We start from the raw sequence: 15,079 nt of genomic DNA, 5'->3' as shown, positions 1-15,079 counted from the left end.
GCCTCATTCAAAAGCCAAAACGATGCAAAATGCATTGTGACCAGCGAAATATACCAACGTCCTTAGACTCTGGTCGTAGTTAAGATTCCCTGACCGGTTGAGCGTTGGGTCTTTGCGCAAAACACTTCACTTGGCCCTTGCACCAGCCAACTCAGCTGCAAAATGAGTAACCCTGCGGCGGACTGTCCCTCCGATCAGTGGGGACGTTGGTCAAGCTCGCTAAGCCAGCGGGGTGGCCTCATTCAAAAGCCAAAACGATGCAAAATGCATTGTGACCAGCGAAATATACCAACGTCCTTAGACTCTGGTCGTAGTTAAGATTCCCTGACCGGTTGAGCGTTGGGTCTTTGCGCAAAACACTTCACTTGGCCCTTGCACCAGCCAACTCAGCTGCAAAATGAGTAACCCTGCGGCGGACTGTCCCTCCGATCAGTGGGGACGTTGGTCAAGCTCGCTAAGCCAGCGGGGTGGCCTCATTCAAAAGCCAAAACGATGCAAAATGCATTGTGACCAGCGAAATATACCAACGTCCTTAGACTCTGGTCGTAGTTAAGATTCCCTGACCGGTTGAGCGTTGGGTCTTTGCGCAAAACACTTCACTTGGCCCTTGCACCAGCCAACTCAGCTGCAAAATGAGTAACCCTGCGGCGGACTGTCCCTCCGATCAGTGGGGACGTTGGTCAAGCTCGCTAAGCCAGCGGGGTGGCCTCATTCAAAAGCCAAAACGATGCAAAATGCATTGTGACCAGCGAAATATACCAACGTCCTTAGACTCTGGTCGTAGTTAAGATTCCCTGACCGGTTGAGCGTTGGGTCTTTGCGCAAAACACTTCACTTGGCCCTTGCACCAGCCAACTCAGCTGCAAAATGAGTAACCCTGCGGCGGACTGTCCCTCCGATCAGTGGGGACGTTGGTCAAGCTCGCTAAGCCAGCGGGGTGGCCTCATTCAAAAGCCAAAACGATGCAAAATGCATTGTGACCAGCGAAATATACCAACGTCCTTAGACTCTGGTCGTAGTTAAGATTCCCTGACCGGTTGAGCGTTGGGTCTTTGCGCAAAACACTTCACTTGGCCCTTGCACCAGCCAACTCAGCTGCAAAATGAGTAACCCTGCGGCGGACTGTCCCTCCGATCAGTGGGGACGTTGGTCAAGCTCGCTAAGCCAGCGGGGTGGCCTCATTCAAAAGCCAAAACGATGCAAAATGCATTGTGACCAGCGAAATATACCAACGTCCTTAGACTCTGGTCGTAGTTAAGATTCCCTGACCGGTTGAGCGTTGGGTCTTTGCGCAAAACACTTCACTTGGCCCTTGCACCAGCCAACTCAGCTGCAAAATGAGTAACCCTGCGGCGGACTGTCCCTCCGATCAGTGGGGACGTTGGTCAAGCTCGCTAAGCCAGCGGGGTGGCCTCATTCAAAAGCCAAAACGATGCAAAATGCATTGTGACCAGCGAAATATACCAACGTCCTTAGACTCTGGTCGTAGTTAAGATTCCCTGACCGGTTGAGCGTTGGGTCTTTGCGCAAAACACTTCACTTGGCCCTTGCACCAGCCAACTCAGCTGCAAAATGAGTAACCCTGCGGCGGACTGTCCCTCCGATCAGTGGGGACGTTGGTCAAGCTCGCTAAGCCAGCGGGGTGGCCTCATTCAAAAGCCAAAACGATGCAAAATGCATTGTGACCAGCGAAATATACCAACGTCCTTAGACTCTGGTCGTAGTTAAGATTCCCTGACCGGTTGAGCGTTGGGTCTTTGCGCAAAACACTTCACTTGGCCCTTGCACCAGCCAACTCAGCTGCAAAATGAGTAACCCTGCGGCGGACTGTCCCTCCGATCAGTGGGGACGTTGGTCAAGCTCGCTAAGCCAGCGGGGTGGCCTCATTCAAAAGCCAAAACGATGCAAAATGCATTGTGACCAGCGAAATATACCAACGTCCTTAGACTCTGGTCGTAGTTAAGATTCCCTGACCGGTTGAGCGTTGGGTCTTTGCGCAAAACACTTCACTTGGCCCTTGCACCAGCCAACTCAGCTGCAAAATGAGTAACCCTGCGGCGGACTGTCCCTCCGATCAGTGGGGACGTTGGTCAAGCTCGCTAAGCCAGCGGGGTGGCCTCATTCAAAAGCCAAAACGATGCAAAATGCATTGTGACCAGCGAAATATACCAACGTCCTTAGACTCTGGTCGTAGTTAAGATTCCCTGACCGGTTGAGCGTTGGGTCTTTGCGCAAAACACTTCACTTGGCCCTTGCACCAGCCAACTCAGCTGCAAAATGAGTAACCCTGCGGCGGACTGTCCCTCCGATCAGTGGGGACGTTGGTCAAGCTCGCTAAGCCAGCGGGGTGGCCTCATTCAAAAGCCAAAACGATGCAAAATGCATTGTGACCAGCGAAATATACCAACGTCCTTAGACTCTGGTCGTAGTTAAGATTCCCTGACCGGTTGAGCGTTGGGTCTTTGCGCAAAACACTTCACTTGGCCCTTGCACCAGCCAACTCAGCTGCAAAATGAGTAACCCTGCGGCGGACTGTCCCTCCGATCAGTGGGGACGTTGGTCAAGCTCGCTAAGCCAGCGGGGTGGCCTCATTCAAAAGCCAAAACGATGCAAAATGCATTGTGACCAGCGAAATATACCAACGTCCTTAGACTCTGGTCGTAGTTAAGATTCCCTGACCGGTTGAGCGTTGGGTCTTTGCGCAAAACACTTCACTTGGCCCTTGCACCAGCCAACTCAGCTGCAAAATGAGTAACCCTGCGGCGGACTGTCCCTCCGATCAGTGGGGACGTTGGTCAAGCTCGCTAAGCCAGCGGGGTGGCCTCATTCAAAAGCCAAAACGATGCAAAATGCATTGTGACCAGCGAAATATACCAACGTCCTTAGACTCTGGTCGTAGTTAAGATTCCCTGACCGGTTGAGCGTTGGGTCTTTGCGCAAAACACTTCACTTGGCCCTTGCACCAGCCAACTCAGCTGCAAAATGAGTAACCCTGCGGCGGACTGTCCCTCCGATCAGTGGGGACGTTGGTCAAGCTCGCTAAGCCAGCGGGGTGGCCTCATTCAAAAGCCAAAACGATGCAAAATGCATTGTGACCAGCGAAATATACCAACGTCCTTAGACTCTGGTCGTAGTTAAGATTCCCTGACCGGTTGAGCGTTGGGTCTTTGCGCAAAACACTTCACTTGGCCCTTGCACCAGCCAACTCAGCTGCAAAATGAGTAACCCTGCGGCGGACTGTCCCTCCGATCAGTGGGGACGTTGGTCAAGCTCGCTAAGCCAGCGGGGTGGCCTCATTCAAAAGCCAAAACGATGCAAAATGCATTGTGACCAGCGAAATATACCAACGTCCTTAGACTCTGGTCGTAGTTAAGATTCCCTGACCGGTTGAGCGTTGGGTCTTTGCGCAAAACACTTCACTTGGCCCTTGCACCAGCCAACTCAGCTGCAAAATGAGTAACCCTGCGGCGGACTGTCCCTCCGATCAGTGGGGACGTTGGTCAAGCTCGCTAAGCCAGCGGGGTGGCCTCATTCAAAAGCCAAAACGATGCAAAATGCATTGTGACCAGCGAAATATACCAACGTCCTTAGACTCTGGTCGTAGTTAAGATTCCCTGACCGGTTGAGCGTTGGGTCTTTGCGCAAAACACTTCACTTGGCCCTTGCACCAGCCAACTCAGCTGCAAAATGAGTAACCCTGCGGCGGACTGTCCCTCCGATCAGTGGGGACGTTGGTCAAGCTCGCTAAGCCAGCGGGGTGGCCTCATTCAAAAGCCAAAACGATGCAAAATGCATTGTGACCAGCGAAATATACCAACGTCCTTAGACTCTGGTCGTAGTTAAGATTCCCTGACCGGTTGAGCGTTGGGTCTTTGCGCAAAACACTTCACTTGGCCCTTGCACCAGCCAACTCAGCTGCAAAATGAGTAACCCTGCGGCGGACTGTCCCTCCGATCAGTGGGGACGTTGGTCAAGCTCGCTAAGCCAGCGGGGTGGCCTCATTCAAAAGCCAAAACGATGCAAAATGCATTGTGACCAGCGAAATATACCAACGTCCTTAGACTCTGGTCGTAGTTAAGATTCCCTGACCGGTTGAGCGTTGGGTCTTTGCGCAAAACACTTCACTTGGCCCTTGCACCAGCCAACTCAGCTGCAAAATGAGTAACCCTGCGGCGGACTGTCCCTCCGATCAGTGGGGACGTTGGTCAAGCTCGCTAAGCCAGCGGGGTGGCCTCATTCAAAAGCCAAAACGATGCAAAATGCATTGTGACCAGCGAAATATACCAACGTCCTTAGACTCTGGTCGTAGTTAAGATTCCCTGACCGGTTGAGCGTTGGGTCTTTGCGCAAAACACTTCACTTGGCCCTTGCACCAGCCAACTCAGCTGCAAAATGAGTAACCCTGCGGCGGACTGTCCCTCCGATCAGTGGGGACGTTGGTCAAGCTCGCTAAGCCAGCGGGGTGGCCTCATTCAAAAGCCAAAACGATGCAAAATGCATTGTGACCAGCGAAATATACCAACGTCCTTAGACTCTGGTCGTAGTTAAGATTCCCTGACCGGTTGAGCGTTGGGTCTTTGCGCAAAACACTTCACTTGGCCCTTGCACCAGCCAACTCAGCTGCAAAATGAGTAACCCTGCGGCGGACTGTCCCTCCGATCAGTGGGGACGTTGGTCAAGCTCGCTAAGCCAGCGGGGTGGCCTCATTCAAAAGCCAAAACGATGCAAAATGCATTGTGACCAGCGAAATATACCAACGTCCTTAGACTCTGGTCGTAGTTAAGATTCCCTGACCGGTTGAGCGTTGGGTCTTTGCGCAAAACACTTCACTTGGCCCTTGCACCAGCCAACTCAGCTGCAAAATGAGTAACCCTGCGGCGGACTGTCCCTCCGATCAGTGGGGACGTTGGTCAAGCTCGCTAAGCCAGCGGGGTGGCCTCATTCAAAAGCCAAAACGATGCAAAATGCATTGTGACCAGCGAAATATACCAACGTCCTTAGACTCTGGTCGTAGTTAAGATTCCCTGACCGGTTGAGCGTTGGGTCTTTGCGCAAAACACTTCACTTGGCCCTTGCACCAGCCAACTCAGCTGCAAAATGAGTAACCCTGCGGCGGACTGTCCCTCCGATCAGTGGGGACGTTGGTCAAGCTCGCTAAGCCAGCGGGGTGGCCTCATTCAAAAGCCAAAACGATGCAAAATGCATTGTGACCAGCGAAATATACCAACGTCCTTAGACTCTGGTCGTAGTTAAGATTCCCTGACCGGTTGAGCGTTGGGTCTTTGCGCAAAACACTTCACTTGGCCCTTGCACCAGCCAACTCAGCTGCAAAATGAGTAACCCTGCGGCGGACTGTCCCTCCGATCAGTGGGGACGTTGGTCAAGCTCGCTAAGCCAGCGGGGTGGCCTCATTCAAAAGCCAAAACGATGCAAAATGCATTGTGACCAGCGAAATATACCAACGTCCTTAGACTCTGGTCGTAGTTAAGATTCCCTGACCGGTTGAGCGTTGGGTCTTTGCGCAAAACACTTCACTTGGCCCTTGCACCAGCCAACTCAGCTGCAAAATGAGTAACCCTGCGGCGGACTGTCCCTCCGATCAGTGGGGACGTTGGTCAAGCTCGCTAAGCCAGCGGGGTGGCCTCATTCAAAAGCCAAAACGATGCAAAATGCATTGTGACCAGCGAAATATACCAACGTCCTTAGACTCTGGTCGTAGTTAAGATTCCCTGACCGGTTGAGCGTTGGGTCTTTGCGCAAAACACTTCACTTGGCCCTTGCACCAGCCAACTCAGCTGCAAAATGAGTAACCCTGCGGCGGACTGTCCCTCCGATCAGTGGGGACGTTGGTCAAGCTCGCTAAGCCAGCGGGGTGGCCTCATTCAAAAGCCAAAACGATGCAAAATGCATTGTGACCAGCGAAATATACCAACGTCCTTAGACTCTGGTCGTAGTTAAGATTCCCTGACCGGTTGAGCGTTGGGTCTTTGCGCAAAACACTTCACTTGGCCCTTGCACCAGCCAACTCAGCTGCAAAATGAGTAACCCTGCGGCGGACTGTCCCTCCGATCAGTGGGGACGTTGGTCAAGCTCGCTAAGCCAGCGGGGTGGCCTCATTCAAAAGCCAAAACGATGCAAAATGCATTGTGACCAGCGAAATATACCAACGTCCTTAGACTCTGGTCGTAGTTAAGATTCCCTGACCGGTTGAGCGTTGGGTCTTTGCGCAAAACACTTCACTTGGCCCTTGCACCAGCCAACTCAGCTGCAAAATGAGTAACCCTGCGGCGGACTGTCCCTCCGATCAGTGGGGACGTTGGTCAAGCTCGCTAAGCCAGCGGGGTGGCCTCATTCAAAAGCCAAAACGATGCAAAATGCATTGTGACCAGCGAAATATACCAACGTCCTTAGACTCTGGTCGTAGTTAAGATTCCCTGACCGGTTGAGCGTTGGGTCTTTGCGCAAAACACTTCACTTGGCCCTTGCACCAGCCAACTCAGCTGCAAAATGAGTAACCCTGCGGCGGACTGTCCCTCCGATCAGTGGGGACGTTGGTCAAGCTCGCTAAGCCAGCGGGGTGGCCTCATTCAAAAGCCAAAACGATGCAAAATGCATTGTGACCAGCGAAATATACCAACGTCCTTAGACTCTGGTCGTAGTTAAGATTCCCTGACCGGTTGAGCGTTGGGTCTTTGCGCAAAACACTTCACTTGGCCCTTGCACCAGCCAACTCAGCTGCAAAATGAGTAACCCTGCGGCGGACTGTCCCTCCGATCAGTGGGGACGTTGGTCAAGCTCGCTAAGCCAGCGGGGTGGCCTCATTCAAAAGCCAAAACGATGCAAAATGCATTGTGACCAGCGAAATATACCAACGTCCTTAGACTCTGGTCGTAGTTAAGATTCCCTGACCGGTTGAGCGTTGGGTCTTTGCGCAAAACACTTCACTTGGCCCTTGCACCAGCCAACTCAGCTGCAAAATGAGTAACCCTGCGGCGGACTGTCCCTCCGATCAGTGGGGACGTTGGTCAAGCTCGCTAAGCCAGCGGGGTGGCCTCATTCAAAAGCCAAAACGATGCAAAATGCATTGTGACCAGCGAAATATACCAACGTCCTTAGACTCTGGTCGTAGTTAAGATTCCCTGACCGGTTGAGCGTTGGGTCTTTGCGCAAAACACTTCACTTGGCCCTTGCACCAGCCAACTCAGCTGCAAAATGAGTAACCCTGCGGCGGACTGTCCCTCCGATCAGTGGGGACGTTGGTCAAGCTCGCTAAGCCAGCGGGGTGGCCTCATTCAAAAGCCAAAACGATGCAAAATGCATTGTGACCAGCGAAATATACCAACGTCCTTAGACTCTGGTCGTAGTTAAGATTCCCTGACCGGTTGAGCGTTGGGTCTTTGCGCAAAACACTTCACTTGGCCCTTGCACCAGCCAACTCAGCTGCAAAATGAGTAACCCTGCGGCGGACTGTCCCTCCGATCAGTGGGGACGTTGGTCAAGCTCGCTAAGCCAGCGGGGTGGCCTCATTCAAAAGCCAAAACGATGCAAAATGCATTGTGACCAGCGAAATATACCAACGTCCTTAGACTCTGGTCGTAGTTAAGATTCCCTGACCGGTTGAGCGTTGGGTCTTTGCGCAAAACACTTCACTTGGCCCTTGCACCAGCCAACTCAGCTGCAAAATGAGTAACCCTGCGGCGGACTGTCCCTCCGATCAGTGGGGACGTTGGTCAAGCTCGCTAAGCCAGCGGGGTGGCCTCATTCAAAAGCCAAAACGATGCAAAATGCATTGTGACCAGCGAAATATACCAACGTCCTTAGACTCTGGTCGTAGTTAAGATTCCCTGACCGGTTGAGCGTTGGGTCTTTGCGCAAAACACTTCACTTGGCCCTTGCACCAGCCAACTCAGCTGCAAAATGAGTAACCCTGCGGCGGACTGTCCCTCCGATCAGTGGGGACGTTGGTCAAGCTCGCTAAGCCAGCGGGGTGGCCTCATTCAAAAGCCAAAACGATGCAAAATGCATTGTGACCAGCGAAATATACCAACGTCCTTAGACTCTGGTCGTAGTTAAGATTCCCTGACCGGTTGAGCGTTGGGTCTTTGCGCAAAACACTTCACTTGGCCCTTGCACCAGCCAACTCAGCTGCAAAATGAGTAACCCTGCGGCGGACTGTCCCTCCGATCAGTGGGGACGTTGGTCAAGCTCGCTAAGCCAGCGGGGTGGCCTCATTCAAAAGCCAAAACGATGCAAAATGCATTGTGACCAGCGAAATATACCAACGTCCTTAGACTCTGGTCGTAGTTAAGATTCCCTGACCGGTTGAGCGTTGGGTCTTTGCGCAAAACACTTCACTTGGCCCTTGCACCAGCCAACTCAGCTGCAAAATGAGTAACCCTGCGGCGGACTGTCCCTCCGATCAGTGGGGACGTTGGTCAAGCTCGCTAAGCCAGCGGGGTGGCCTCATTCAAAAGCCAAAACGATGCAAAATGCATTGTGACCAGCGAAATATACCAACGTCCTTAGACTCTGGTCGTAGTTAAGATTCCCTGACCGGTTGAGCGTTGGGTCTTTGCGCAAAACACTTCACTTGGCCCTTGCACCAGCCAACTCAGCTGCAAAATGAGTAACCCTGCGGCGGACTGTCCCTCCGATCAGTGGGGACGTTGGTCAAGCTCGCTAAGCCAGCGGGGTGGCCTCATTCAAAAGCCAAAACGATGCAAAATGCATTGTGACCAGCGAAATATACCAACGTCCTTAGACTCTGGTCGTAGTTAAGATTCCCTGACCGGTTGAGCGTTGGGTCTTTGCGCAAAACACTTCACTTGGCCCTTGCACCAGCCAACTCAGCTGCAAAATGAGTAACCCTGCGGCGGACTGTCCCTCCGATCAGTGGGGACGTTGGTCAAGCTCGCTAAGCCAGCGGGGTGGCCTCATTCAAAAGCCAAAACGATGCAAAATGCATTGTGACCAGCGAAATATACCAACGTCCTTAGACTCTGGTCGTAGTTAAGATTCCCTGACCGGTTGAGCGTTGGGTCTTTGCGCAAAACACTTCACTTGGCCCTTGCACCAGCCAACTCAGCTGCAAAATGAGTAACCCTGCGGCGGACTGTCCCTCCGATCAGTGGGGACGTTGGTCAAGCTCGCTAAGCCAGCGGGGTGGCCTCATTCAAAAGCCAAAACGATGCAAAATGCATTGTGACCAGCGAAATATACCAACGTCCTTAGACTCTGGTCGTAGTTAAGATTCCCTGACCGGTTGAGCGTTGGGTCTTTGCGCAAAACACTTCACTTGGCCCTTGCACCAGCCAACTCAGCTGCAAAATGAGTAACCCTGCGGCGGACTGTCCCTCCGATCAGTGGGGACGTTGGTCAAGCTCGCTAAGCCAGCGGGGTGGCCTCATTCAAAAGCCAAAACGATGCAAAATGCATTGTGACCAGCGAAATATACCAACGTCCTTAGACTCTGGTCGTAGTTAAGATTCCCTGACCGGTTGAGCGTTGGGTCTTTGCGCAAAACACTTCACTTGGCCCTTGCACCAGCCAACTCAGCTGCAAAATGAGTAACCCTGCGGCGGACTGTCCCTCCGATCAGTGGGGACGTTGGTCAAGCTCGCTAAGCCAGCGGGGTGGCCTCATTCAAAAGCCAAAACGATGCAAAATGCATTGTGACCAGCGAAATATACCAACGTCCTTAGACTCTGGTCGTAGTTAAGATTCCCTGACCGGTTGAGCGTTGGGTCTTTGCGCAAAACACTTCACTTGGCCCTTGCACCAGCCAACTCAGCTGCAAAATGAGTAACCCTGCGGCGGACTGTCCCTCCGATCAGTGGGGACGTTGGTCAAGCTCGCTAAGCCAGCGGGGTGGCCTCATTCAAAAGCCAAAACGATGCAAAATGCATTGTGACCAGCGAAATATACCAACGTCCTTAGACTCTGGTCGTAGTTAAGATTCCCTGACCGGTTGAGCGTTGGGTCTTTGCGCAAAACACTTCACTTGGCCCTTGCACCAGCCAACTCAGCTGCAAAATGAGTAACCCTGCGGCGGACTGTCCCTCCGATCAGTGGGGACGTTGGTCAAGCTCGCTAAGCCAGCGGGGTGGCCTCATTCAAAAGCCAAAACGATGCAAAATGCATTGTGACCAGCGAAATATACCAACGTCCTTAGACTCTGGTCGTAGTTAAGATTCCCTGACCGGTTGAGCGTTGGGTCTTTGCGCAAAACACTTCACTTGGCCCTTGCACCAGCCAACTCAGCTGCAAAATGAGTAACCCTGCGGCGGACTGTCCCTCCGATCAGTGGGGACGTTGGTCAAGCTCGCTAAGCCAGCGGGGTGGCCTCATTCAAAAGCCAAAACGATGCAAAATGCATTGTGACCAGCGAAATATACCAACGTCCTTAGACTCTGGTCGTAGTTAAGATTCCCTGACCGGTTGAGCGTTGGGTCTTTGCGCAAAACACTTCACTTGGCCCTTGCACCAGCCAACTCAGCTGCAAAATGAGTAACCCTGCGGCGGACTGTCCCTCCGATCAGTGGGGACGTTGGTCAAGCTCGCTAAGCCAGCGGGGTGGCCTCATTCAAAAGCCAAAACGATGCAAAATGCATTGTGACCAGCGAAATATACCAACGTCCTTAGACTCTGGTCGTAGTTAAGATTCCCTGACCGGTTGAGCGTTGGGTCTTTGCGCAAAACACTTCACTTGGCCCTTGCACCAGCCAACTCAGCTGCAAAATGAGTAACCCTGCGGCGGACTGTCCCTCCGATCAGTGGGGACGTTGGTCAAGCTCGCTAAGCCAGCGGGGTGGCCTCATTCAAAAGCCAAAACGATGCAAAATGCATTGTGACCAGCGAAATATACCAACGTCCTTAGACTCTGGTCGTAGTTAAGATTCCCTGACCGGTTGAGCGTTGGGTCTTTGCGCAAAACACTTCACTTGGCCCTTGCACCAGCCAACTCAGCTGCAAAATGAGTAACCCTGCGGCGGACTGTCCTTCCGATCAGTGGGGACGTTGGTCAAGCTCGCTAAGCCAGCGGGGTGGCCTCATTCAAAAGCCAAAACGATGCAAAATGCATTGTGACCAGCGAAATATACCAACGTCCTTAGACTCTGGTCGTAGTTAAGATTCCCTGACCGGTTGAGCGTTGGGTCTTTGCGCAAAACACTTCACTTGGCCCTTGCACCAGCCAACTCAGCTGCAAAATGAGTAACCCTGCGGCGGACTGTCCCTCCGATCAGTGGGGACGTTGGTCAAGCTCGCTAAGCCAGCGGGGTGGCCTCATTCAAAAGCCAAAACGATGCAAAATGCATTGTGACCAGCGAAATATACCAACGTCCTTGGACTCTGGTCGTAGTTAAGATTCCCTGACCGGTACAGCGTTGGGTCTTTGCGCAAAACACTTCACTTGGCCCTTGCACCAGCCAACTCAGCTGCAAAATGAGTAACCCTGCGGCGGACTGTCCCTCCGATCAGTGGGGACGTTGGTCAAGCTCGCTAAGCCAGCGGGGTGGCCTCATTCAAAAGCCAAAACGATGCAAAATGCATTGTGACCAGCGAAATATACCAACGTCCTTAGACTCTGGTCGTAGTTAAGATTCCCTGACCGGTTGAGCGTTGGGTCTTTGCGCAAAACACTTCACTTAGCCCTTGCACCAGCCAACTCAGCTGCAAAATGAGTAACCCTGCGGCGGACTGTCCCTCCGATCAGTGGGGACGTTGGTCAAGCTCGCTAAGCCAGCGGGGTGGCCTCATTCAAAAGCCAAAACGATGCAAAATGCATTGTGACCAGCGAAATATACCAACGTCCTTAGACTCTGGTCGTAGTTAAGATTCCCTGACCGGTTGAGCGTTGGGTCTTTGCGCAAAACACTTCACTTGGCCCTTGCACCAGCCAACTCAGCTGCAAAATGAGTAACCCTGCGGCGGACTGTCCCTCCGATCAGTGGGGACGTTGGTCAAGCTCGCTAAGCCAGCGGGGTGGCCTCATTCAAAAGCCAAAACGATGCAAAATGCATTGTGACCAGCGAAATATACCAACGTCCTTAGACTCTGGTCGTAGTTAAGATTCCCTGACCGGTTGAGCGTTGGGTCTTTGCGCAAAACACTTCACTTGGCCCTTGCACCAGCCAACTCAGCTGCAAAATGAGTAACCCTGCGGCGGACTGTCCCTCCGATCAGTGGGGACGTTGGTCAAGCTCGCTAAGCCAGCGGGGTGGCCTCATTCAAAAGCCAAAACGATGCAAAATGCATTGTGACCAGCGAAATATACCAACGTCCTTAGACTCTGGTCGTAGTTAAGATTCCCTGACCGGTTGAGCGTTGGGTCTTTGCGCAAAACACTTCACTTGGCCCTTGCACCAGCCAACTCAGCTGCAAAATGAGTAACCCTGCGGCGGACTGTCCCTCCGATCAGTGGGGACGTTGGTCAAGCTCGCTAAGCCAGCGGGGTGGCCTCATTCAAAAGCCAAAACGATGCAAAATGCATTGTGACCAGCGAAATATACCAACGTCCTTAGACTCTGGTCGTAGTTAAGATTCCCTGACCGGTTGAGCGTTGGGTCTTTGCGCAAAACACTTCACTTGGCCCTTGCACCAGCCAACTCAGCTGCAAAATGAGTAACCCTGCGGCGGACTGTCCCTCCGATCAGTGGGGACGTTGGTCAAGCTCGCTAAGCCAGCGGGGTGGCCTCATTCAAAAGCCAAAACGATGCAAAATGCATTGTGACCAGCGAAATATACCAACGTCCTTAGACTCTGGTCGTAGTTAAGATTCCCTGACCGGTTGAGCGTTGGGTCTTTGCGCAAAACACTTCACTTGGCCCTTGCACCAGCCAACTCAGCTGCAAAATGAGTAACCCTGCGGCGGACTGTCCCTCCGATCAGTGGGGACGTTGGTCAAGCTCGCTAAGCCAGCGGGGTGGCCTCATTCAAAAGCCAAAACGATGCAAAATGCATTGTGACCAGCGAAATATACCAACGTCCTTAGACTCTGGTCGTAGTTAAGATTCCCTGACCGGTTGAGCGTTGGGTCTTTGCGCAAAACACTTCACTTGGCCCTTGCACCAGCCAACTCAGCTGCAAAATGAGTAACCCTGCGGCGGACTGTCCTTCCGATCAGTGGGGACGTTGGTCAAGCTCGCTAAGCCAGCGGGGTGGCCTCATTCAAAAGCCAAAACGATGCAAAATGCATTGTGACCAGCGAAATATACCAACGTCCTTAGACTCTGGTCGTAGTTAAGATTCCCTGACCGGTTGAGCGTTGGGTCTTTGCGCAAAACACTTCACTTGGCCCTTGCACCAGCCAACTCAGCTGCAAAATGAGTAACCCTGCGGCGGACTGTCCCTCCGATCAGTGGGGACGTTGGTCAAGCTCGCTAAGCCAGCGGGGTGGCCTCATTCAAAAGCCAAAACGATGCAAAATGCATTGTGACCAGCGAAATATACCAACGTCCTTAGACTCTGGTCGTAGTTAAGATTCCCTGACCGGTTGAGCGTTGGGTCTTTACGCAAAACACTTCACTTGGCCCTTGCACCAGCCAACTCAGCTGCAAAATGAGTAACCCTGCGGCGGACTGTCCCTCCGATCAGTGGGGACGTTGGTCAAGCTCGCTAAGCCAGCGGGGTGGCCTCATTCAAAAGCCAAAACGATGCAAAATGCATTGTGACCAGCGAAATATACCAACGTCCTTAGACTCTGGTCGTAGTTAAGATTCCCTGACCGGTTGAGCGTTGGGTCTTTGCGCAAAACACTTCACTTGGCCCTTGCACCAGCCAACTCAGCTGCAAAATGAGTAACCCTGCGGCGGACTGTCCCTCCGATCAGTGGGGACGTTGGTCAAGCTCGCTAAGCCAGCGGGGTGGCCTCATTCAAAAGCCAAAACGATGCAAAATGCATTGTGACCAGCGAAATATACCAACGTCCTTAGACTCTGGTCGTAGTTAAGATTCCCTGACCGGTTGAGCGTTGGGTCTTTGCGCAAAACACTTCACTTGGCCCTTGCACCAGCCAACTCAGCTGCAAAATGAGTAACCCTGCGGCGGACTGTCCCTCCGATCAGTGGGGACGTTGGTCAAGCTCGCTAAGCCAGCGGGGTGGCCTCATTCAAAAGCCAAAACGATGCAAAATGCATTGTGACCAGCGAAATATACCAACGTCCTTAGACTCTGGTCGTAGTTAAGATTCCCTGACCGGTTGAGCGTTGGGTCTTTGCGCAAAACGCTTCACTTGGCCCTTGCACCAGCCAACTCAGCTGCAAAATGAGTAACCCTGCGGCGGACTGTCCCTCCGATCAGTGGGGACGTTGGTCAAGCTCGCTAAGCCAGCGGGGTGGCCTCATTCAAAAGCCAAAACGATGCAAAATGCATTGTGACCAGCGAAATATACCAACGTCCTTAGACTCTGGTCGTAGTTAAGATTCCCTGACCGGTTGAGCGTTGGGTCTTTGCGCAAAACACTTCACTTGGCCCTTGCACCAGCCAACTCAGCTGCAAAATGAGTAACCCTGCGGCGGACTGTCTCTCCGATCAGTGGGGACGTTGGTCAAGCTCGCTAAGCCAGCGGGGTGACTTCATTCAAAAGCCAAAACGATGCAAAATGCATTGTGACCAGGGAAATATACCAACGTCCTTAGACTCTGGTCGTAGTTAAGATTCCCTGACCGGTTGAGCGTTGGGTCTTTGCGCAAAACACTTCACTTGGCCCTTGCACCAGCCAACTCAGCTGCAAAATGAGTAACCCTGCGGCGGACTGTCCCTCCGATCAGTGGGGACGTTGGTCAAGCTCGCTAAGCCAGCGGGGTGACTTCATTCAAAAGCCAAAACGATGCAAAATGCATTGTGACCAGCGAAATATACCAACGTCCTTAGACTCTGGTCGTAGTTAAGATTCCCTGACCGGTTGAGCGTTGGGTCTTTGCGCAAAACACTTCACTTGGCCCTTGCACCAGCCAACTCAGCTGCAAAATGAGTATAACCCTGCGGCGGACTGTCCCTCCGATCAGTGGGGACGTTGGTCAAGCTCGCTAAGCCAGCGGGGTGGCCTCATTCAAAAGCCAAAACGATGCAAAATGCATTG

Source organism: Octopus bimaculoides, chromosome 21 (genome assembly GCF_046866305.1).
Source record: "Octopus bimaculoides isolate indiv1 chromosome 21, ASM4686630v1, whole genome shotgun sequence".
NCBI classification, from domain to species: Eukaryota; Metazoa; Mollusca; class Cephalopoda; order Octopoda; family Octopodidae; genus Octopus; species Octopus bimaculoides.
The sequence above is the reverse complement of the archived record's forward strand: the minus strand, read 5'-3'. Positions refer to the sequence as shown.